Source organism: Alligator mississippiensis, chromosome 12 (genome assembly GCF_030867095.1).
Source record: "Alligator mississippiensis isolate rAllMis1 chromosome 12, rAllMis1, whole genome shotgun sequence".
In the NCBI taxonomy this organism is placed as follows: domain Eukaryota; kingdom Metazoa; phylum Chordata; order Crocodylia; family Alligatoridae; genus Alligator; species Alligator mississippiensis.
The window spans coordinates 54,808,919-54,835,155 of NC_081835.1; the positions used below are offsets into that span (position 1 = coordinate 54,808,919).

At 45.9% G+C, this 26,237-nt stretch overlaps 1 protein-coding gene across 6 annotated transcripts in view; it reads right to left on the minus strand.

The window, feature by feature from the left end:
- The window catches only part of ASTN2 (astrotactin 2), a 598,926-nt gene that overhangs the window by 477,255 nt on the left and 95,434 nt on the right, over positions 1-26,237 (minus strand). The window lies entirely within an intron of this gene.

Genomic DNA, 26,237 nt, shown 5'->3' on the forward strand with positions numbered 1-26,237 from the left:
CAAGCAATACATCCCTACGGCTGCATAATGTTGCCTCCGTCTGTCCTGCTTCTGTCAAGAGCTGCCTATTTTAATAATGTGCTCAGTCCAATTTAGAGCCAGACCCTGTGCTACAGAAGGCAGAGGATTCTGGCAGCAACTACATGTGAGATGAAATTGCAGGCAGGTTTAATCCCTCTGTGCGGCATCATGCACACTAGTGACACTACACAGACGTTCGCCACCTTTGCAGCACAAAAGCCCCAGGCTCCACCTGCCTTATCCTGTCTTATGCTTCATTCTCCTTTCTGTTTTGGTGCTCCCCATATATGATAGCAGAAGGCAACTGGAACCAGATGTCCCTTTCCCAGGGGTGAGCTGAAGGGTAAAGGCACTGCCATCTTGGGTCTCCCCTATCACAAACCTGCCCCATGTAGCATCCCGACAGCCCCTGCCCATTTCTGCTGCTACAAGTCACGCACCTCCTGACTTGCCTAAGGGCTGCCTCTTCCAGTTCCCAGGTGCAAAACAAATTTATTGTTTTAACATTCCCGGCATCACCTTCGGGCTCCCTGTCCAAACAACACTTGCTCGAGATAAAATCTATGAGACGGCCAAGCAATTGCTGCAGGCAATTTAATGTAATAGCCCCAGATAGCAAGAGAAAACAAAAAGGCACTCTCAGGAGTAACAGGTGAGTAAAATTACACACTCAGGAGGACCACCGTGCTCTCAGCTGCTAACCACAGAGTCATGCCAGTGGGCAAAGACCCCCAAACACATGCAGCAGTGCAGTGCACCCATATGTACAAGGAGGATGCTGAGACAGGGGCAAACCCTCATAGATGATCCCTCCATGCCAAGTCACCATGCTTCCTGCTCATCCAGTGATGGAGCTTGCTGGACCAGCCATGGCATGCAGCATAAGGAATATTACAGGGACACAAGGAATTTAGCTCTGTAGATTTAACCTTACCTCCCTCATACCTTCCTGTTGCCATTTAACACACCTCAGCCCCATGGCAGTCACAGGCTGTACTCTACACAAGCGATGCCACAGGAACCCTGGGGCACTGATTTAACTGGAACTTGTTCGCTGCCTGTCTTAAACTCGCAAAATTGCCATGTGCCATGCAGCAACCTTCTTTCTATTGAAAGAGGATGCAGTTCAGTCACTGGCTGCAGACAGTCCAGGGCGCAGTCAGGTTAAAGCAAGTGGGGTCAAAGGCCGAAAACAAATGTAGGGTTAGGAATATACGCCATGCCTCATAATTCCAGAAATGACCTTAAAGCTGCAGGTTCATCGTGGAAATGAGTCTCCATAGAATAAGAGAGGGTTACGGTTACCCAAGCACAAGGTGTTAGGACCACAGTATATTGGCAAGGCAAATAGATTTCATAGATTTCTAGGGTCGGAAAGGACAGATTAGATCATCAAGTCCAACCCCCTGCCCTGGGCAGGAAACAGCGCTGGGGTCAAGTAACAGTAACCCCAGCCAGGTGCTTGTCTAATCTCCTTTTGGACACCTCCAAGGTAAGGGAAAGCACCACCCCCCCTTGGAAGCCCATTCCATATGTCGGCATCCCTTACCGTAAAGAATTTCCTGATGTCCAATCTAAATCTACTCTCCTTCAGTTTAAGGCCGTTGTTTCTAGTAACCCTTGGGGTCACAAGCTGCGAGGTAGAGGCCACCACACTTGCACTGCCCCTAGGCAAAAGGGGCACTCATCTTTGACCACCATTTTGAGGGGCCACCATGGGACAGAGCATCAATTTTAGATTGATGTGCATTCTCAGTGCAAAAGGGAGCAGTCTCTTGCATCTGCCAAGAGAGGTGGTACTATCACCTAACTTGGAGATCTTCAAGAGGAGGCTAGATAGGCACCTGCCTGGGGTCATCTGACCTCAGTCCTTTTCCTGGCTGGGGCAGGGGGTCAGACACGATGATCCTTTGGGGTCCCTTCCGACTCTACCATCTATGAGTCTTATTAATTTGTACCAAAAAGCAAGAATCTCTCCTTCTGAAACGTGCAGCTTTCTCTGCTTAAAGCACAAACAAGAGGAGGAGGAGCTCAGGGTCAGGACACCAGACTTGTGTTTGGGAAACGGGGTTCAGCTCCCAGCTCTGACACTGTGCCTGGCCTTAGACACGTCACGTAATTGCTACACCTTCCTGTCTGCCTCAGAGGGAGAAATATCTCCCTGTCACGTAGGGCATGGGGAAGATAAGACTTATTCAGGTATGCAAGGCACTCCGGCACTACAACCAAAAGGGTCATACAACCAGCTGGATTCTGGCTCTAAACCCAGCCCACGCTCGCAGCACATTCTGTAAACACCGGCTCAGCAATCAGAATAATAATTTTTACATCAGTTGCTGGATGTAACCTGCACAGATGAGAAAGGAGCCCCAAGAAAAAAAGGACTGTAGCAAACAAGGGCACTAATGGATTTGCTGCACAGGGCACAGCGTTCCCTGCCTCCTGCACCAAGTAACATGGTCCCTGCAGGGACTGAACAGTGCAAGCCAGGAGGCAGAGATAAGTGTTTACAGGCAGTACAGTATCTGTCAGACGGGCAGGCAGAACATTATCCTCCTCCCCACTTGGCCCCAGACACTTCTGGGTTCAAGGTAACTGAAGAAGAGAGCAGCAAAGAAGCTGCTTGCAATGTAGCAAGGGGGCACCTTGGCAGGAAAATAATGAAATGCTTAAATCTCTCTGCTGAGAAGTGCCTGCCCTGCTCCTGACATATGCTCCCCACAGCGCTCGCTTCTGTTTCCAGGCGCCTGTTCTTCCCTTTTGCCCTGCTTGGCATCTCCCCAAAGGTTCAGCAAGGGGCAGATTCTCCACTGCAGAAAAAGTAGCGTCATGATTTTTTTTGTTTTTGGAAGAAAGGTGAGAAAAGTGAGACAAAGTCAAGTTTCCTATTTGCATACCCACATGCTTAGGCACCTTGCACTTCTGCTGAGGATGCTGCTCCCTGCTGAAGGTAGCTCAGGACATGGTGACCTTCTACCTGAAAACACCACTTACAACCAGATCTGGTTCCTTTTTCTTGCCATAGGCAGTCTTGATTCCTATATATACTTCCCCCTCTCTCAGCAAACCTCCAGGCTGGTTTGGTTTCATCCTCCATTGCTATTGCATGCTGCACTGTACTTCCCTCTTTTCCTCCAAACCCATTCTTTCAGGGTTCAGGGTTGCCAAGGCCCATGTAACTGCCAGCCGCCTTTGGTGCCTGTTGAAATGCTGACACAGTGCTGACCTTGGCTGAAGAGAAAGTAAAGCAGCAGACTTACTTTAGGTCTGTGGCAGAGGAGCAGAGCTCAACTCTGGGGCCGTAGGTTGGACACCCAGAGCCAGGCAGGTCCTTGAAGCAGAGCTGAAATTTTCAAAGGAGCTATACACAGGAGAGGGTTAAAAGAGATTTTTATTGTTTTTAAACTGTAAATTTAGATCTCACTGAGGAAGAGAGAAATCTCCACATTTGTGGTAGTGCAGCTTGGGTCAATATTTACAAAGAGCTATATTCTAAGCAGTGTTAAAGCCACTCGCCACCGCAAGGTTTGCTAAAGTCATAAACAAAGAGCTAATGAAAAGCAAGTCCTTCATCCCGCAACCTGTAACTTTATTCACAAACACAATCCCACAGATTTCAGTGCTCTTACCTTAAAGTTCAGCAGAAACATAAGGTATGAAGCAGGAGCCCCCCTTCTCCTCATGGTGTAAGATGCACCATTTCAAAACAAAATTGCTTCAGTGTTAACAACAAACGGATTTACAAAGTTAGTGCGAGACACAGTTCATGCACAGGCCAAACGCTTAAAAATAGAAGGCAAAATTCTGATGCTGGGGAAAAAAAAGCCTAGAAACCTACTGGGGCATTTTCAAAAACACATCTCAGTTACCAAGAAGAACAAGCTGCTCCAACGCCAAACGTCAACCGATGATGGAGGAGCATAAACCTGGCCACATGCGGCTTTTGCCTAATCTGTGGGAGTTACATAGAGGAAAATCTGTCGATGGCTGCAAACGTAGTGGGAATTATTTGACTGTCCATTTTCTGTTCACTTTTGCATTGTTTGCACAGTCAGGATGTTTTGGAGCATGGATGAGTATTTAAGTTTGAAAACTTTTTAGAAAACTGTACAATCTGCAATTCTCCTACAATTAGGAAACAAGCACGAGACACCCACTTCAGCAATTTAAGAACAGAAAATTGGAGGGGGGAGGAGTAGAGAACTAGCAACATATAAATAAAGCTAAATTATGAAATCAGAACCTCATTTTTCCCCTTAAAATCATGGGTTTTATTCTCTTTGAGTCGAACATGTATCCATTAACCCTTTCTAGGCACATCACAGTAATGTTTGTTTGCCTGTTCCCAGCCCCTTGTTGCAGGTACAGGACGAGGTGTTGACCACCACATAAAGGGTTTTGGATTTGGTCCATTGTTCTGGTGGAAATAGAGTGACCTCAAAGGGAGGAGAGGGGAGAGGAAGAGTCTGTCAACAGGCTGACAAAACACTCACACGAGCAAGATAACGCAAGTGCTGAAGATGTTATGCAGCTCAAGTCAGTGGACTTCACTAACAGATGAAGGAACCACGTGGGAACCAGGACAGAAGCTGGAAGAGGAACAGCATTTCCACAAACAGACCTGTCAATCCCTAGGGTCATGGTCAGCTTTGTAAATTTTAGGGCCTCCAATCCAGGTTATGGTTACCTTCTCCCCACTTCTGTGCCCCCTCCCCCCCAAAAAGCAAACCCCCCAAAAAACAAAAACCCTGTACTTAAAATACACTGATGTGTATTATACCAGTACAGGGGACATCAGTCTACATCTAACCTGGGGTAGTCAGCTGCTCAAGGCAAGCTGCATGTGAAGGGCAGGAAGAACCAGAGACATCTGCATTTTTCCATGGTGTCATGCAAGGAACTAGAAAAGAGCAGGCAGTGGTCTGTGAACAGCACTGGTAAAATCCAGTGTTACCTGGTTAGCTTGCAGTGTATACAGGGCCGGCCTTAGCCAGAAACACACCGGGCAGCACTGTTTTTGGGGAGGGCTGTAGGGAGCAGAGCTAATTAAAATAAAGATAAATGTTTCCATGATGTATTCCCATATGCATTTCTCATCAAAGATTGGGTTTAATGGAAGTTTCTCTCTGGAGCACAAGGCTCTGGAGTTTGCGGTCCAAGAAACTAGAAAAGAAACTAGCAATGTCCGTAGGACACCTACTCCTCTGTGATGTGCACAAGGGGAGAGGTCATCCAGCTAGAAGGACCTGATCAGGATTTACAGACTTCAACAGAAGTGCATTGATGCAAGAGCTCACTCCTCAAGCTGGTACAGGGACCCTTGTCTCCTCCGCTCTGTGAAGAAGTACGGTGACCAGCAGCTCAGCAGAGAACTAACAGTGCTCAAAACACCCCTGGTCAAATGCCAGCAGCTCTGAGTTGCTAATCCCTCTGCCCTGAGTCCTATCCATTGAACTATGCACAAATATCTGTGACCTTAAAGAAGCAAATACGGTGCCTATTCTGCCATAGGATAGAGAGTCCATAACACAGCTCAGGACTGGGCTTCATCTTCTGGGGAGAGTGTTGTTTGTTTGCTTTGTTTTTACCAAATCACAACGGTATTTCCACTGATACTGGGGGTCTTATGCATAAATCTCCTTGGCCTCCCTTCTAGCAGGAAAGATCCCATACACAAACACAGGAACACACAGGCAGCAGCCAGGGAAACGGTCCACATTTCGCCACTACAGAGACGTTTTTAAAAGGTGACAGACAGCAAGCATTGAGTCCAGGAGCAGAGGCAGCAGCCACAGATCAGAAAAAAGACACATGCCTTCCCCCACAGCGTGCACTGGAATACGAGAGTCTGTTTATACAGTCAAAACCAACATCATCTCATAGCCCACACCGACCTGCCACTGCACGGTGCTAAAAAGTCATTAACACCTCCTTGTGCAGCAGTCAGCAGCGTGCAATGGACAACCCTCCTCCGGCTGCAGGTGGTGAAACAAGTCATGGCTGAAATTCTCAATCCAGACATGCTGCTCGGTCCTCAAACTGTTTCCCAGCACAATGATCCAGTTAGCCCAAACAGTCCTGCAGAGAGGCTCAAGAGAAAGCATAGGGTGGGCAAGTATAGAAGCTCTCCACTGAACCATATGGAATGTTTTTCAGAGACTGATCTATCCAGGGAAGTTGTTGTAGGAATAAGGAAGAAGTTCAAAGTACTGGAAGATTTCCACATGTGGGCTCTCTTGGAGCAGAATAAAAATAATTTTTTTCTTACTTAAACCATTTACAAAACAGACTCAGTGAATTCAGGAAATGAAATAAACACCCCAGGCTAAGGCACAATTTACATAAGGTTTTGAACACCAATGTCAGTTATATACGAGTTCCAAAATGGACAGACCCCTGGCTAGCCAGGAGCAGCTGCTTGCCTTGAGCAAAAGGCTACTGTGGAATAGAAGCAGGTAGATGACCCTTATGCCAATGTAACTTAACACTGCTGGATTTTAATTACAGCTCATTTCTGGGGGAATTTTATCCTGAATTTGAGGCGCTTTACAGTATAGGGATTTACATTGAGTCTGTTTCTTGTTTACACCACTGCAGAGGTTGATTAAACCAGAGTGTATCTACCATGTGTCCCAGAGCGTCCACTCCAGAATACCTATTCTAACAGCTTTCACCTGCAGATGAGCCCCAAATCTTGGCACTAAGGAATAACTCAATGATGGGTATTAGGCCAGGAGTGAGGTATTTGAGAGCAATTAAAACAAATGCTATGAAAGTGAAGATGAAGTGCCCAAAGACACCTGCAGTGAAGAATGGACAAAAATAACTCAAGAGATCTGAGTTTATTTCCTGGGTCCATCACAGAGTCTGCTCAAGCATGGGAAGGCTGTTCACATTTCTCTGATTCTTGAGTCTCAGAAAAAAAATTAAGACAATTTATTTCTTCCGCTCATTATCTTTCTTGCCAGCTCTTCAGAGCAGGGAATGGCTATTAGCATCTGTACATCCAGGGCCTGACACTTTGAAGCCCTCTTTCTCAGCAAGGCTTTTCCAGCTGCTGTTACAATAGCATCTAACATAAGTGGAATTTGAGCAGATTAGAGAATGCCCCAGGACAAGAAAAGATCTGCTGCCTGCCCCTGCAAGCCTGACCTCAGAGCCACCTTGTGAGAACTACAGCTTATCCCTGAAATGTGTGCTTACACATTGTCTGCAGCAGAATTACAGGTATAAATGCAGCATCTCCCATGTCAAAAACTTGGAAGAAAGGAACATGGCCACGGCAGGCAGGGGTATTTTGTTACTTGAAGCTGGGTTGCAGCTAATGTGAGCAAAAAGAAAAAAAAAAAAAAAAAGACAGGAGCAGCTCGTAGACTTGTCATTGCTCTGACCTCCGCCCTTTGGCTTCTTCTCTTGCCCCCCTCCTTCTTGCTACTCCCAAATCACTTCTCTGGGATATCTTGCCCCCTCCCTTTTTTCTTGTATTTATTCTACTTGCAGGGGCACTGCAGGGTTCGATTTGTTCAAACTTTCACTGGGTTTCGTTTGCACCATAGCGCTGGTGAGACCAGTCTCTCCAATTTGAGGACCCTTTTCACTAAACTCTCCCCAGAAGTTACTATTTCAAAATCAAGCAATCACATGGTCTATAAGAAGATAACTCTCTTTTTTCAAGTGGCAAATGAACTAAGTGTCAAAATCTTACAGTAAGAAAAGTTTCTCTAGCATGTAACTGTTCAAGACAATACAACTCTCTTTTTCCTAACAAGATATATAAGCCAGATACATGTATTTTGAAGGCTGCTCTTTAGTTATTAGGAATTTTTTTATTTTTTTTTTTTTGGCAGAAAATGACACTGAAGTTTCTAATCTGAGTGCAAAGCAGGGGGCTAACATAGATCTCAAAAAAAAAAAAAAAAAAAGCAAACTAAAAAACCCCTGCATGACTCTAGGGAATGGAATCTCCTCTGCTGTATCCTAAGATATCTGATGCCAGGATGGAGGAGACAAGAGTTCAAAGCCCCAGGCTGCATTTAGGAGCCAGTGCCCTCTCACATAAGTGCCTCCTTGAAGGCGTGTAGGAAGAGGGCTGCTGGCAGCATGGCGGGGGGCTGGGGAGTGGTTCATCCAGCTCCTGTGCAGCATTCCAGCGACTTGATGTATTGCCTCTCAAGCAACAGCCTAGGAAAGGACTTTCCTCCCCACCTACACTATTCAATGGCATGGTACGGCAAGCAGAGAGCCTTGACCAGACACTTGGAAATAAGGTCCATCCCCTTAGAGACCCCCAAACGGCATTCTGCTTGAAGCCGACTGGGTGGACGCTCCAGGTCACGTCATGGGAGGCTTGCTGGGCTACACCAGGCTCCTCAAAATGCCTGAGAAACCTGAGGCACCACAGTGAAGTATCTTGGCTCAAAGCCACTCAGTAAGTCGGTGGCAGTCAGGAACAGAAACCCAAATCTCCTGATCCCAACCCCTTTTCTTGTACTATTACACTTTTTTTTTTTCCCTTCTGAAGAGGCAGGTGCATAGGAAAGCCCCTAATTCATGGTATGGATTAACACTGATGTTCCTGCTACTACAGAGCTATAGGATATAGACCTGCCCTTTCCCACCTTTCCAGGCTGGCATCTTTGCTAGAAATGAGGGAACACAGGCAAAGGCTTGAGGGAACAGCTGCCTGTCATAGCTTGTGTTATAGACCCTTTCTCCAAAGAAATCTCTAGTTTTATAGTATTTTGACTGCTCCTTGAGCTCACCTAGTTCTGCTGTCTCCAAGTGGCCTGTGTGACCCTAGTCTATCTCTGCCAACAGGAATCGCGGGATGCCGTAACCTTGGTTCTTCTTAGTAGTGATCTTGGGGCAAGAACAGCTCACTGTGTTAGTCCCTGAGGATGCATCAGGCAGCCATTGATCAACTTGGCTCCTTCATTCCCGTCCTGCTGAACTTCATGGTTAAGACTGCAGACACCCTATGCCACTTTACAAAATGCAGCAGGGTAATCCATCATATCAATCACATCACAGGTCCATTCAGAAGACTGTCAAAAAGGGTGCTACAATCGCTGCAACTTTCTTCTTCTGCGTTTTTACCTCTCGGCTCAACAGGGTAGCAGAGAGCTCACCTTCAACTGCCCGATCTCTGCCATTTCCTGGAGCACAAGAGACTCAACCCCACCTGTCAGAAGCTTCATCCTGTGCTACTACATGAACAGAACAGGCCTGACAGTGCCAGAGCAGATCAAGCTACCTAGGAGATCAAGGTGCAGGAAGTAGACAACAGAGGTAAAGGAAAGGATCACAATGTTAGCTTTGCTGCAGGGCCTTTTCTCTCCAGAAGATTTGGGAACTAATATTTAGCATATATTTCCTAACACCTTCAAAACGTCAAGGCTATTGGCAACAGGAACTATAGCAATATCCAATGTCTATGGCCACATGCTTCTCCTTTGTTAGAGAATGGTAGCAATAAAAAAAATAAAGCTAATTGGCATGAAAAGAGCTGGGGTGTGGGATCACCCAACTGCTCCCCACCCAAGCCCGTTTGATCAGAAATGAGCATGCAATTTGGGCAATGGGCAAGCACTGTAGCAACATGTGAACAAACATGTCCTGGGATAGCTTGCTCTCAGGACAAGAGAAGCACAGACAAACTGTTCTGATAAAGCCAGCTCCACCCCATGGCCTGATACCATCATAAGGGAGCCCAGGTTCAGATACCTGACCTGATCTCTCACAGGCATAAATTGCACTGCAATCTATACAACTGGATGCTGGGACCCCTGAGGCACATCTACACGGAACCAGCGCCTGCTAGGGAGTTCTTCTGTAAATGCCTAGCCTGCCTTCCCCTGTACACCCTGAATGCAGGGGGAAAAAAGTTCAATATAATTGTTTTTTTTGGTAAATGCCAGGCACTACCCTCCGGCTCCATCTTTGCCATCCTTAGAGTAGTGCTGGGCACAACCAACGCGGCTCCGGTATGAGGCATTTTTCCAGCATTCGGCATGTGCAGAGCAAAAACAAGCACGCGGGGTGTTTTCATGGTGTTGCTCTGTAGCACGCTCTGCCACAGCACAAACAACCCCCTTGGTTCCATTTCCTGCAACGCCACGGATCTGCTCAGGGACTTCGGGTATATTGATCCATTCTGCTCAACATGCCTCAGTCTCCCCTCCCACCCCTTCTGCCTCATCTTTGTGGAGGATAAGCTTTTCCTAAATGAGACCGTCTATTACATCCCATTGCAACCCAGAGCACAGTACAGTCCCCAGTTTCAGCTGGTGCCTCTAATTATAGTAACAAGCAAAAGCCAGGTGTGCACTCCTTTGCAAGCATAATTTCTGAGCAATGCAAATCAGAACCAGCAGCAACAGTTCAGGACTCGGCCCATCCTTTAGATCTGTGCCTTAGTGGGTGCATCTACACAAGATGCTAAATGTACAGTAGACTAATTCTACTGTGCATTATTGCAGCAGGGAAAAAGCATGTTAATACACAGTAGAATTAGTCTACTGCACATTAGCATCACAAAAAAGTGTGTGCTGGGCTACTGCACAGTAGCGTCAATTAGGGCCTATTAAGTTAGTAGCTGTTATTACAGGCGTGAAATTTAATACGCTGTAATTACAGTGCATTAATGAATGTGTAGGCACACCCAGTGTTAATCAACTGTCACAGTGTCATTTAAAATGGACCTATCTCCAGTGCTTAGGAGAAGGCAATTCCAGGGCTCTGTCAATCCTCCCACCCACCCCACACTGCTCTGCAGAAGCTAGGAGTGTGCAAGAGACAGTAACTCCAGCCTCAGAAGAAGATAATTAGCATGATCAAAAGTCCTCAAGGTAAAAGGGAAGCATTATTACATGTGGAGCTCTCAGCTGTACTAGCACGCTGAGCAGGGATGGGCAGGTGAGTGAGGGGGATTATTTACTAAAAATAGTGTCTCAGGAGGCAATCAGTACAGATGTTCTGAGCAAAAGTCCTTTTCTTCAAAAGCTGAGGAATGACGCTCATCCATAAATGCCTGCTCTACTGAAGGAATCCCGTGAGCAAGATATAGGCAGTGCCCAGAGGGTAGAAAGATGCTTGCAAAGCTTGCTTCCAAGCTCTGAGCAACAGGCATTTGGGAGAACAAGTCTCTCAAGGAAGGACTCAGGGTTTGAAGTTTAATTGCCTTGTGTGCCGAAGAAAAAAAGGGGAAGGAGAAAGATTGAGAAAGAAAGGGATAGGCACTGCTATCAAACCTCAAACTCGGCATACGTCTCACATCAGGGTCACAGCTTTGATAGCCTCGGAGCCAAGTGGCATGTGCTATTAAACAGGATTGTTTTATCTCTGCGGCAGAAAGTGTCACCTCCACTGCACCAGAGCCATGCCTGGCAAGGCCCACACATACGGGGAAAGTCACAAGACATCATGTATCAACAAAGACACCCGAAGACAGGCGAGGCCTGGACTGATGAAGTGTGCTCACTTTAAATTAAAGTGATGGCTGCTGACGGGCTCATGGCTTATCCATTATTAATGCCGTTCCACCCATCCTCTCTGCATCAGGTTGCTTGACCCAGGCATCACACGCTCAACACTAATTACCCAACTCTGGAGGCTGGAACACACACTCGGGGGACAGAGGAAGGGACTTGCAATGGGTTTGCAACCACTATAGGTTGATGTGTCATCTGACCTCAGGAAGTCTGGACTCATGTGTGGACAGTCTCAGCCAAAGCCTTAAGGAACGACCGCACCAGAGACTCCCCGTTGGAACAGTAAGGGAGTATCATGGATAAGGATTGTTGTACAGGGACGCTTAGGACTGGCATGCCGAAGAGGCAGTCATTGGGAGTGTGCACTGAGTAGGCAACATGTGGGCTCCAACTATGGGATGTGCCAGGGTCAGCCTCTCCAACGCTGGCAGCAGAGCCTGTCTGCAAGATGTCCCCAGCTCTGTCCACTCCCTCATGACCCCTCAGGACACAGAGCATCAGACTGTCATTGAGGGAATTCAGAGAGAGAGCCTGGTATATCTTTCTACCTGCTGATGCCAAGTCAGAAGTGATTCACCCCCCACCCAAGTGGACAGAGGAACAGCAAGCGTGAGAAAACGGACACTCGTACTAGTGTTGGCTATTCCCCCTCCCTCTGACTCCACCAAGCCCAGTGAAAGGGAAGGCACCTTCCCTACTTTTGCAAGGTGATTCCCCAACGTACAAGAGCAAGAGGCAGTCAGTTACTGGAACAACTTGAATTGCATTGTCTCCTCCCTTTCTTCCCCAGACAACGGGAGGCTGAGCAAAGCTGTGTCGCGCAGGCAGCAGTTCAAGTGTGTTCGCTGTGAGAGAGAACAAAAAATAGCTCTTTGCTTGCAGCTGCTGCTGAAACAGTAAGCGTTGCCCAGGTGAGCACAAGATGGGTTCATGCAAAAAGGGCTAGGATCCTGCACAGAAGCTGTCTTCACAGGGGAAGCTTGGAAAGGCATGTTTAGCCTGTCCCCCATAGAGTTTGATACTTCTTAGTCTGACACAGATGGGAACTCATCAAGTATAGGGTTTTGAGAGACTTCCCCAAAGCTAGGCTCAAAGAGAACAGGGAAAAAAGGGAGCAAGGGGAGGACAAAAAGAGGGAGATAATGATCAGGGGAGGATTTGCTATTGCAAACTAAGTTTACAGACATACTGCTGGAGGTGGGGGGAGCTTTAATTAGCACAGCTCCCAGAGCCATGCTAATTAAAGTGCCCAGAGTGTCAAGTGTATAAGCGTCTCCGTGCTGAAAAACAGCAGCGGGGCACTTTAAACTAAGGCTCGTCGAATAAGCTTTAATTTAAAGCGTCCTGCTGCCATTTTGCTGCGTGGAAATGCTGATACACATGATGCTGGGTCTGCTGGAGTGCAGTAATTACCATGTTCCAGCAGACTCAATTAATCGAGTCCGCTCTGACATGCTGTAATTACAGCACGTTGGAGCAGCCTCCTTGCACACGTATGGGAAACCTGAGCTCTGAAACACAGGGCTTTTTTTTTTCTTTTTAAATAAACCCAGCTTTGACTCTTGTTACTTGAGGCCTCAACTGTGCAGCCCAGCCCTGAAAATAGAGAAACTGTGTCTTCACCTAGGTTACCCCCTGCGCCCAGCTCTACCCATTCAGCCATGGAGCAAGCAGCAATCCCCAGCACCTGGCACTTTGCCATTTTAAGGATCGCTGTCACTCTGCACAACCCTGCACAGGCTTAGGGAGGCTCATCCCATCCCGCAAGCAGGTCGCAGAGTTCAAATCATTAATTTCTGTGGCAGAGAGAGTCTGACAGGCTCGATGCTGACATGAATAATGATGGATCTCCAGGAGAGGCCAAGCAAAACCTGCAGCTTAATCATAGAGAGAGAGTCTCTTTGGGGCATTAATGTAGGCCAAGTGCTTTCCATCCAATCAAACCCCATTTCCATTTCATGCTGCAAACTGTTGCCATGCAGCTGCTGCTCGGCACACTCCACCCCACCCAGAGGGTTACCCATCTGTTTAACTTTGCCTTCTCACTGCCTGCCATCCGCACACAATGCTCACACTCCCTCTCCCTCTAGTGTTACACGATTCACAGCTGTTGCAAAGCTCTGTGGCCTGCAGCATCCCCAATTCCCCCTTGAGGCTGTGCACAGCCCCTCACTGCTCTGATACGCTGCGGTACTACAGTCGCCACCAAGTTCCCCCCAGTTTGACTCAAAAGCCATGCAAAGCTCCACAAAACTAGTGCAACATGAAAACAGTTGCTCAGGTTGGGACAGAAACCAGAGCCCATTTCATCCGAGAAGTGTGTATGGTGCTCCAGGTTGCGAACTCGTAACAGAATCCAGACCAGGGGTGGGGAGGGGATGTGGGGGGCAAGGAGGGTAGAATAAATGTACATACACTACATATAACCATATAGTACTGTGAATCTGCTTCCTCTACCCTTCCTTCTCTCCTCCCTCCCATAGCTCTTTACACATCCCCAACCAAGATTAAATAAACTAATGATTTTTGGGAAAGCATGGCCATCTGGCTAATAGATACAAACTCTCCAACATCTCCTGGTCCTCGCTTCACTATGGATTGCAGTCTGTCAACATCATCAGGACATGGGCTTCTCCTCCCCCCTAACAAAGCTGCTTGGAACCAGCCTTTGCCACATGTTGGATTTTGCCAGCCCTTGATGGAACCACTCTACGCTCTCCGGGGCCAGATGGAAGAATGATATCCAAGTGCTGATCAGATCTCAGAGCCCATTCACAGCAAATAAACTGATTGTTCAGAAGACAGAAAGAATGAGGGAGGGAGGGGAAAGGCACAGAGGAGGAACCTGGTATTTCTTTCTCTGATTTGACCTAGTTAAAGGGAACAACTTGATAGAAAAAGAAAAACCCGAAAAGAAACAGGTCCTTGTGTAGACTCCTTTTAGGGTCTTTCCCTACACTGACCGAAAGCCAATACTTGTAGCTTTCTTTCTAGTTAAAAGAATCGAGTCTGACCTTGAAATGATTCAGTCCTTGCTATGGAAGAGGCATCTAAACCCAGGCTGCAACCAGTTAGAGGTAAATCTTTTCCACTTGGAACATTTTACTCATTAAAAAAAAAATAAAAACAAGCTGGGACGTTAAGATAATTGGATTTTAAAATAAATGCAATTATTTTATTCTTTTTGTGGTACGCCTCAAATGCACGGCTGTGCCTCCGAATTCACAGAGACCTTTGAAGGCTAAAATAGAGCTTGTTTCTTTTTGTCCTGGGAGGCAAGGGGAGGGGAAGGAAAGGTGGAGTGGAAACAGCGTCAGGTTTAAAAATAGCCATGCTTAGCCTGATGTTGGTACCAATTAAGTCAATGGGAATTTTGCTGACTTTCCACAGTAGCAAGATCTAGTTATACACATGTTCGCTTCTTTTTTTAGAGCTCACGTATGTTATCAAGGGGTGTGGTAGAAGAGCAGTTAAGGTGCCTCTCTCTGCAGCTCCAGGGGAATGAGTTTGAACCTTATTCTGGATCTGTGCCAAGAGCTACCCCACTCAGCACAGCGCTCAATGGGCAACTGGACATTCAAGCCAGGGAGTAAAAGGTGGATAAATGTGATGCTGGCCACACTGTTCCCTTTTGTACTATTGGCTTACAACCCCCCCCCCCCCCCCAAAACAATCAAAAAAACCCAAATGGTCAACCCGAATCATCTCAGCCAGGTCTGGTTTCAGGACGTTCTGTTTCAAAAGTCAGCTTTATGTTCATTACAAAGAATTAGCAAACAAGATAATTAAACATGTTTAGATCCAATAAAGTACTTCATTCCACTGGGAAATGAAAACATATTCCAATTTTTTTGGTTTGGCCAACAAAATGGAAAAAAAAAAAAATTGATCATTTGCACAGTCCTAATGCAAAATCCTGCCTGGTCTCTCAAGTAAAATGTAAGCTTGCTTATATCAATGAATCTTACCTTGAGTTATACTGATATAAAACAAGTTCAAAAAGAAAGAAAAACAACTATCCCAACTAAGTTTGCTTTGTTTTGTTGTTTTAAAGGTATATTCATTTAAATATGTAGCCCTCCATCCAGACAGGTCCAATGTAAAAAGACCTTGTTACTAAACAGATCTGTTTCACATGCATGTCCAGATTCAACTGCTGAGTTCATGATAGATTACAGGTTTTCTCTGCTTTCTACTTCCATTAGCACTGCAGAGCCAACATGGCTAAGAGAGGATGAATCGGACTGTGTTCCTTCTTGCACCTCATCAGCACAACTGCCAAGCTGCAGTCACTTAGACTAAACACATCTGCTAGCAATAAAATGACTGTGCAAGTCCAGTTGGGGACATGATTTGGAGAGACAGGAAAACCATTTCTCATGAGAAACTGAATGCATTTGCTCTGGGACCCACCAAAACAAGCAGAACATCACAGCACTATTTCCACCAAACCTTGTGTTTGTTTCCACAAGAATATTCTTAAAATACGAATTTCATGGAAACTTTACAAAAGGCTGTTTTGAGAGTCAGGTTCAACCCAACAGCATTTCCAAGCCAAATCCTTTATAAATGCACTATTTTGAGGACTAAACAAATCCATGGGGCGAGAACTAGACTGGGGTGGGCAATTATTTCGGGTGGAGGGCCGTTTACTGAGTTTTGGCAAGCCATCGAGGGCCGCATGACAGGAAGCCAGGGGCAGCTAAATATTAATTTTCTAAACTTTTTAGTGGGCCCACAGGCCAGATAGAGTGGCCTGGCAGGCCACATCCGGCCCACGGGCCGCATTTTGCCTACCCCTGAACTAGATGGAGGCAACGGATGCTGGAATAAGTTTGGGATCAGACCATTATCTGGCAAGCATTCACTTCTTGCCTGCATTTCCCCCACCTTTTTGGCCAACACTCGAACTCATTCAGAACTTTGCACAAAGGCAGCCTATGTAAAGGAATAATACTTCATGATCTTTCAATCACTTTTTCCTTTCTAGAGCCTTCTTTTTGTTGGTGTTGTTCCCTCCCCACCACCCCTTTGGCCAAAATTTTATTTGGGTGGCTAGTTCTCCATTTACAAAAGAGTTTGGTATTACTTTTCGATTATTATATAGAACATCTCAAGTAGTTTTGAGGCTGGCAGTTTAAAATGATTAGGTCTAGACCAGTAGACAATATTTCTGCCTTTACTTCAATATTTCAAAGGAATCTATCCAAAACTCAGGGTGACTTAGACTCAGACATAATAAAAGATTAGTGCCAGGCTTCTGCACAGAATTGCTTTATTTGACACCTGCAAATCAGCAGGACTGGCTAGGGACAGAAACAACCCTTCTGCGCTGGACAAGGATATTCTAACCACTCCCCCACAGCTTTGGTAACACGGAAAAACACAAAAATGAATGCTTTTCCCTCAGCTTCCTTGTGTACAGAGGAGAGATGCAGAGGAGGAGCTGAGCATAAGCATCCCAAGATACAAACAACTGTGCCCAGAATTGTAGGTTCATGATTTCCACCCTCCGCCCCACCCACAGCAACGAGTGAGACGCACAAGATTAGAGTTTGAAACACAACATTTCATTCCTAACCTAAAAGGAGAGTCATGTAAAAATGCAGCCTTCATGCTCGCAGCTCTCAGGAGCTCTGCACTACAAGGGGAAAGGTACTCCTAATGAGTGTCCATTGTGAATCCTCCCTCCAATACTCTCAGGAACCACCAGCAATCTGATGCTCACCTGAGCCTCTGCCAAAATCCTGCTTCCAGTCCTCAAATATCTGCTCCTCCCCGACTCCAACTTCAGCTCTGTCTCACTCATCCCTCCATCTGCTTCAGGAGTTAATCTGTGACAACATTTTTCTCCAAGTGCCTGTCTCTTTTCAATGTACTTAAACTGGGAGTTTCTGTTGCTGGAAAGGCATTTTGCACATTTGCTCCTCTCTGCAAAAAAGCAAGCCTCATATGAATGCTTCACACGGCTGGTCTTCCCTTGGGCTACTAGCTTGGGTTGTTCTAGGGACGCTTTGAGAAAGTTGGTTCACTGCCCAGTCCAGGTACACCCTGGTTGGATGGACTACATTTATTCACCCCTGCTGTATCAAAGATGCAAATTGAGCACTCCAGTTACATATTTTAACATAGAACAAACTTGCTAGACTAGAATGCTGCGAAGTGTTTAATGTATTCGCAGTAACTAAGATAGAAAACTTCAAGGCCTGTATTGAGAGACTGGTGCAAAGCTATTAGCATAACAGGTGTCTTTGTCACAAGAATGACACTTTAAAGACAAATCAAAAAAATGAATTCCCTAAATGCAAAAGCAAATCTTTAATTATATTTAACACTGTTTTTATGCTGTCTTTATAAAAGGATAGGAAAGAGAAAGATGTTTCTTCCTCCAACTCAGAAGTTGGTTAATGGAACATAATGGAAATGAAACTGAAATCAAGAACATTCCTGACACAAGAACGTGAGCGGATGCTACTGACAGCGCTGCTGGGATGAGACTGGGAAACTGACTGCTTGCTTCACTCAACCATGGTGCCGAATTAAGATTTCATCTGCTCTTTCCTCTCCACAGCACAACTTCATTCCCTCCTCAGGTCTGTGGAATGAGCCAGTTATTTCTTTTTATTTCCCTGTGACCAATCTCATGAAGTCCTCGGTAGAATCCAGTGGAGCAGGGACCCATAAGCGCATTTTAGTCACAAGAAAAATATCCAGCACTGGATTTCTTTCTCTATGCATAGGCCAAGGTGCAAGACCCTCAAGAAAAGGATCTTGCATGAATCCATGCAAGCAGAGGTCTCAGCCAGGGTCCTGATTCAGCAGCCCTGTCCTGCAGCACAGTACTGAAGTGTATGTGTGCAACTTTAAGCAAGTGCTTCAGTCTGTTTGGTATCAAGATACTTAAGTGTTCTTCTGCTCAAGAGGGAGAGAAAGAAGATCTCATACATCCCAACATCAGACACACTGAGCTCCTGCCAGCCCTACTGAAGTCAACAAAAGCTACAGGCACTCAGTGTTGTTGGCAATTGAGTCATTAGTACCCATTCTGGAGCAAGATCCCATTAGCATTCTCCTCTGGGCCTTCGCTCAGCAAAGCGGTTGAGGAGATGAACTTAAATGCCTGCTCAACCACTGCCTAGATGAGGATGCTAATGGTCTGACATTGTGGGGTAAGTACTAATGGCTTGATTTTCAATTGTGCCGAGCACCTGAAGTTCCCATAGACTTCAGTGGGATTTGTGGATGCGCAGCCCATCTGGAAGTTGAGCTAAAAGCTCCTTCCCCCATGCTCACTAACTGGGAGCAGGGCCACCATTGCCACGTGGGGATAGCACGGAAGTGGGTTTCCATTTATTTAAATAATGAATCTCGTTTGAAATCAGTTTAGTTTTTACACAACTCAGAGAAGGAAATCTGCTGCAGCAGCAATTCCCTCCTTGTCCTAATTAATTCCTAAACATCTCACAAGCTGGAAGTGCATGTTTTATGAATCTAGTTGACCTCCTGGTGCAGAAATGATGACACAGATGTTGCGCCTTCTTCATTACCTCATTATTCATATTACACCACTTTTCCAATAGAGGAGGCTGACGGTGTCAGATGTTGCCACCAAGAGGGAGAGAAGGAGGGAGGCAGCAGCAGAGCAAAAGCACACATTCCCCCGAAAGAGAGCACTACCTTGCATCCGTTAGACCTGGGGGGCGGCGGGGGCTGCAAAATGGCAAATCTGGATAGCAGCCACACTTCATTTAGGAGCAGTCCCTGCCCACGCCGCTCCTGGGGTCTCCACGGGGACCTGCCTGGAGCAGCACAAGCTGGGCGAGGAGCTGCCAGCGCAGGGATCTTGATGTGGTGACAGCATGGGGCAGGAGCCAGGGCAAAATCCATTGCCTGGATACCCCTGCTCATCACAGGGTGTATGAGCACCAGATTGCACCTCTGCCCTCCCCGCAGATCCCGGGGTCTCCCCAGACCCACCCGCTCGTCTCACTCTGGCTCCAGCCTCCTACCAGCTGCCTGGCTGCACGCTCTGCCCGTGTGGGTCCCATCCCTGGCGGTGGGTAGGAACAGACAGAGTGGGATGCCCAGGCAGCGGTGCTGGGGCAAGCAGTGGCAGCCAGAAGCTGCTGGGAAATGGAGTCTGCCCTGGGCCCAATCTAGCCCGCAGACCAGACTTTGCCCACTCCTCCATTAGACCCTTCCCGCACTATAGCCAAGGAGACCCTGGGGAGACTCCAAGGAGATCAAGCTTTGAATTCCATGATTGGGAGAATGGCAACTCCACTGAGAGCCCCTCAACATGCTCAGAGCAGGGGAATAAATGTAGAGGCCTATGAAGGGAAGCTGCCCAGGTTCATGCCAAGAAGATGAGCATATTAACTGTGAAGGATCCTAGATGCTGAAGTGCAACTTAGTTTGAGACTTTACAGAGAATGAATCCAAGCACTCGCTCTGTACTACTGGACTGGCATCAAGTCCAGGAAAAGCAATGACTTATTGGATCCTGACCAGATTCCCTTTACTCAGCGCCTGCCTACATGCAGAAAGTCATTCCTCTGCAGCTCTGAACAGTATGATTAAAGTGGTAACCCCCCCCCCCCCAACCGCTCAGGCCCAGGTGCACAGGTAAAAATATGCTTATATAAAAAGGTAATCAGTTCTGGAAAGGAGAATATTCACTACTGCAGGGGTTCCCAATGTTTATGTGCCCAAGGGCACATTTGAATTTAAAAGAAAAAGCAGCAGGTGCCAATATGAATATTAAACTCATGGATATGCGCATGTGTATAGTTTCGCTTGGGGAGGGAGTAGTAAGCGCCACTCCGTCACTGCGTCAGTCAGACTGACTCAGTCTCATTTTGGCGGCCGTTGCGTACAGCCTGTGAAATTTTTTTGAAGTGTTGCTGTTCTGAGTTCAATTGGCAGCATTTTTTGCTGGAATAATGACTTTTACTGATCATGAAAATGTGTGTGGGCACCTGAATAAACCTTGGGGGGCGCCATGGTGCCTGCGGGCATCATGTTGGGAACCACTGCCCTACTGGCACCTAAAAGCATCCATTCCAGGGATTGTACTGGCATAGCTATATTACTAAAATCTCATCACCTAAGTAGAAGTTATACCTAGACAAAACTGTAGTTACAACAGACCTTAGAAGAAACATGCAAAAGCCAAGGGGCTCCCTCTGTGCTACAGACTACAAAGCACAGGCACTTGGGGAAACATTTTTGAAAAAATAAATCCTAGCACTGTTGTAGTGTCAAGAGGATAGACATGAAGCCATGTCACATACTTTTTACAGCAAAACTCAAAGCCAAGAGCCTATGGAGAGCTATGCTGCTCCAGAAAATGCATGCAGTAGTGGATGAAAACATGTTGCAATACAGTATATAGGTGAAGCAGCAGATGAATGCACCTGTCAGGGAGAGTTGTGATTGCTGGAAGGAACAGGGCCTGAAAGGAAGGAATTTCACCTTTGAAAACCCTCCCCCTGTTTAAGTACATGCTTGTGCTGTTGTAGGAATAAACCCAGGGACCACAGACACAAGGCAGTGAGGTGTGACCATCACCATGCACTGGGCTAACCAATAAAACTGGTATGTGGGTGCAGAGAATCAGGCCCACTAGATCTATCCCCAGACTACACTTCAAAACAGGCAGAAACAGGATGCTAAATCAGAGTGAAATGTTTAAGAGTGCACTTTATGTCCATCTCAGAAGCTGACAGAACACAGCCCCAATGACTGATCATTAGGGAAACATCAGGACATGTAAGAATGTAATAAAAAATGTAACTGGTATAAATAAGAGCTGGAAACTCTGCTGGGAGAACTCGAATCCAGCAGCTAACTGGCTAATGCCATTGACAGCCAGGAGAGTGTAGACAGAGAAAACATCTTAGGAGGCTCGTTTGCTTTTTATTCCATACACTCTAGTACTCCCTAAAAGAGAGATGAAACAAAGCATTTGTTTGCTACATTTCTCTGAAGAGCGTAGCTCATCCCTGCAATGAATCCAGAGGAGTCAATGGGCAATTTGCCTATGCAAACACATACCTGTACACACTCACAGTGCCAGCTTCTGATCTTGTATACACCCGCATAATGCCATTGACTTTAATGGACCTGCTCGATTACGTGGGCAGAGGCAAGAACAGAATCCAGCTCCCAGAATATTACTAAAGTTCCTCCTGTTAACTTAAAGAGGCCTGCTGCCTCACCGATGTTTTACCCCATGATCTTTGCCAGCCCAATTTGTTGGAGGGGATTTACCCCCAGGTCCCAGACAGCGAGCTGAGTCGAGACAAGTGCAGGTGGTGTTTACCTGGAGCACATTCCTTCCCAGGAGCTGCACACCTGGGTGCATTCCTCACCTGTCTCACGTCCGCAACGACCCTTTGAACTCTGAACCCAACGAGCACGTCTCAAAAATGCATGCTTTGGCTTCATGCAGTGGTTATGGATTTGACCAAGGCTGATTTCAGTCTTGACTTCCTTCCCCCTTCTTCATAGGGAAGGAAGATTTTTCTTTGTTTCCCTTCATTTAGGAGAGGGAATCTACTGTATTACTCTAGAATCTACTTCTTGGCTTCGCTCAAGAGCTCCAGGCCCTACCAAAACAGAGAGAAAGGAATCCTACCTGTTGAGTTTGGCTTCAAAACATTCCTCACGAGCTTGCCCTGGTCAGATAATAGTTGAAACAACTTTCCTTTTGAAAAGATCTTTGCCTTCCAAATCAAAGACCCTGAAGCCACCTAATTTGTGGGCCAGTGCTGGTTTTAGCAATGGGATCTGCCTGCATGGTAATTAGTGTGCAAAATGGAAGCAACATAGCATAATCTTAGGGCCATCTGCCATGACCTGGGAGGATTCAAACCTTTGCTCTATTGCGACGCCCTGTGTGCCTGGCCTGAGGCAAGTCATTTAGTTCCTGTGTCTCACTTCTCCTCTGTAAGAGGGGAGTAAAAAGCACGGCCCTACATCGCACTGTTGTGAGGATAAGCCCATTAAAGATAGCAAGGGCCTCAGACACTATAGTAATGAGGGTCCATATACATACCATACATAGACAGAATCATTGGGTGAAGGACTGAAAACCAAAAATAATTAGAAATCAGTGATTAACTATCCTCCTTTCGTTGGCTCCTGCTGACCCTTCTCCCACCCCCAATGGGGTCCCCTCCTTCAAAGTAAGGCACGATTAAAGATAGCCTTTGGCCTGGACTGATAATGACCCAGAACAGCAAATGAAGAGGAGAACAAGATTTTGGGGGGGGATCTCTCTCGTGTTTTGTTTAATTCAGCACTTTATAGGGCAAGACTAATTAGTGGTTTTAACTGTTTTGACACAAAAAGCCCCAATAATCATGATAAATCATATCAGGCATATGCCCAGATCCTTGAAGTGACAGATGACAAAACAGAGTAGTGACAAGATGCTCTATCATGCAGGGAATCATTGAGTTAATGGAAGAATTATTGCTTCTGAAATCCACTCCAGTCCTATTGTGGGGAACATTCCAATTTATCAAAGCCAAATGAACATTAATTGCTGCAGCCTGGTAAGTTTTCGAGCTGCTGTGACCTTCATTGAATTTTAATCCAAAACAGATAAGATTTACTTCCACACAAGAGGAAACAACACAATTAAACCCAAATGACAGCTAAGATTATGGAAAAAAAAACACAACAGGCGTAATGACAAAAATATTGATTCCTTTCTACTTGACACTGCGCAAAAAAAAAAAGTAAATAAATAAAATCCTGCATTTGCATTTTTCCCCCTCTTTCTTTTCATTTGGGAGACAAATTTCAGATGCTCAAGCCAAGACGAAAGGGGTGGCAGACAGTAATGGAGACTGAATTCCCTTTAACTGCGGTAATTAATGTTATGTCTCATTGGGGAGAGATTAGGGAAAAAACAGTGAGGGGGAAAAAAACAAGTATTATTTTGCTATTAAAGATGCCCTTGAGCTGGGGACTGTTGCTAGAAGTTGGTATCGGGTAATTGTTGCACTGTATCCATGGCTTTTACAACAATGACTCCAATGCATTAAAATACCACATACTGCCAAATCCATCCCCTGCAGCCATTTGTAACAGGCACTGTTCCATGCTCATTTCTTCTTGTTGAGTATATCTCCCTCTTCCCCATTACTGCCAGGTCTCAGAACTGAACTGGATCTTCCCTCCACCCAAACCCTGCAAGGAAGTAGCCCACTGTAAACACTGAACATAATTAGCTCAACTTGGAGAATAAAAGCATTCCCCACTGTTTCACTGCATTAACAAAATATTTTTTTTCAAATCCACCCTCTCCCCCCACCCGCGTGAGCACCAGAAGAATCTAACGGAAGTATAAAGGCAAAATTAAATGTGAAAGATGCCAAGAGTGGTTAATTTGAGGTATGATTCAATCATTTCTGCAGCTCATTTGCTCTTCATCCTTGCGCCCTCCCTCGCAACGTACGCCATTCTCCAGCTCAGATCTGCACTGCAGCATTACAGAAGTTCCCCTTGCTTTCTTACTTCAGTTCTGCACTGCAGTGCTTGAAGTTTGAACGTTGAGCACCAGTTTTACCCCATACCTCGCACCTGTTACACCCAGAACGTGCCAAACCTGAAACTCCTAGTTGCCACTGACCCAGCCTCTGGAACCTATCCTTTATGCTGCTGTCCCAATGCAATGAACACTTCAGCTTTAGAGGGAAAGGACAGGTTACTAGAAAGCCATGCATAGACTTTACCAAGGACACATGTTCAAAATAAAGTTTTCCTACGGTAGAGTTTTAGGTTGCAATAATATACTCATCCACTGAAATTTCACCAGAAGACTCCAGTCCCCAAGTCAGAAAATACAGAATGCTCACAAGTAAACTCCATCCGTATGTTCAGTTAAATTACAGGACAGGGAAAACTGGGCTCTGTGGCACAGAGTGAAATGAGGGCAGAAAGGATGTAGAAGAACCCTGAAGAGGTAAGAAGGACACCGTCATTTGAGCTACAGGAACAAGGCAGCATAAGTTACAGAGCCATGCACGGGAGACAAAAGGTTACCAGTTACCAAGTACATCAGGTTGGGCATAATGTTTTAGCTTGTCCCACATGGAACAAATGACTGGATGACAGAAGACAGAGCATGGGACAGTAAAGCAACGCAACATCTCTGGGAGAAGTAGGAGAGATACATGTATGTCAGGTTGTTTCAGAGATATAGGCTTAGGGTAAACCAGGGGAGGCGTGCCAAAGGCTGACTGAACAAACCCAGACACTCAGATGAAAAAGCTCAATTAAAACCAGTCTTACCCAATTGTAAAACCAGGATTTACACCTAATTCTGAGACCAAAACTGCCAACCCTGCCTTTGTTAGCTCAAAATTGGGCCTAACTTCACTTAAAATGAATGACTTCAACAGAGAACAGGGAAGAATTGCAAATTTGTAATGAAGCTCCCAACTTGCTGAGACAGTTTGCACACAACTTTTCACAGACCCTATAAGCTATTCCACACAGGAACACGTCAGGATCAGACCTGTGCTCCCCTCCACTTCAGCCTCCGACCTTCCACAATGATTACAATTCAGCCACTTTGGAGGAAGGTGAAAGCATGGCACAAGTTGTGCATAAGGGCATTTCTTACTGTCTCCTTCGCTGGTCTGTAGTTGGTATATGCCGTAAACCACAAGTATTCATACTCCTCCTAGGAAATTTGGCCATTTAATCTGGCTGTAAATGTTCTCATTGCCCACGTAAATGCTTAATTTTTTTTCCCGGAATACCACAAGACTGTAGCAATAAAATTTACCCATGATGGGCAGCGCATATTGCCTTCCACTTCTATTAACTTAGCTTTTTCTTCTATTATGAGAAGCATGAAGTAGGAGAGCTGATGGCCTTTTTTTATTAAACAGTTTTCCATCTGAAAATGCCAATTTATCACAACTGAAAGTATTTGCAAAAAAAAAAAAAAAAAAAAAAGCCTCCATTTGAATAAGAAGGTTTCTCATATCAAGGATGCCACTCCTAGTTAAACCAAAGATAACTTTGCATGTTAGGTGATGATTTTATCTACCAACCCTTAGACATGCACTCTCTCTCTGAGATGCAATGAATATTTTATTATTAATAATTAGTAAATAATTACTATTACATTATTTATGAAAAATGAAACAGTTTCAACAGACATGGTGGACCTTTCAGGAGTAAGTCTCTCTCAGTGGGCTGCCCAAATCAATCCAAGTATCTGGCTCTCTGCACGTTCCAAGTGAATGCCCTAACTGCAGTGGATATAGGTGGTTGCCATGTTGGTCTAAAAAGCAGAGGCAGGCAAAACTACAATGGTAATACTATTCTGGGGTTTCTGTTTTTCACATACTTCATCTTCATGCAAAGTTTGAGATGATCTAGGATTTCTTTTCAGTGCAGTTCAGTTCCTACCTCTATCACGGACTTTATTTGGGCACTCAAGTCGCAATGGGTGCATCTGCACATGCCATTAAGGTGACATGGTAAATTCTGGCACAGTTTGTGCCGGAGTCAGCTGCTCCCGGGTGCAGTATCTGCATATGCACCCGGGACCACAGCAGTTTGAGCTAGGGTGGAGTAGCCCAGGGCTGGCAGGAAGCCCAAGGGGTCAGCTCCAGGCTCTGGGTGGTGGCATTGTGCGGCAGAGGGGCTTGTTGGGGCATAAGAGCGCTAAAACGCAGGGCTAAGTGGCAGACAGCCCTC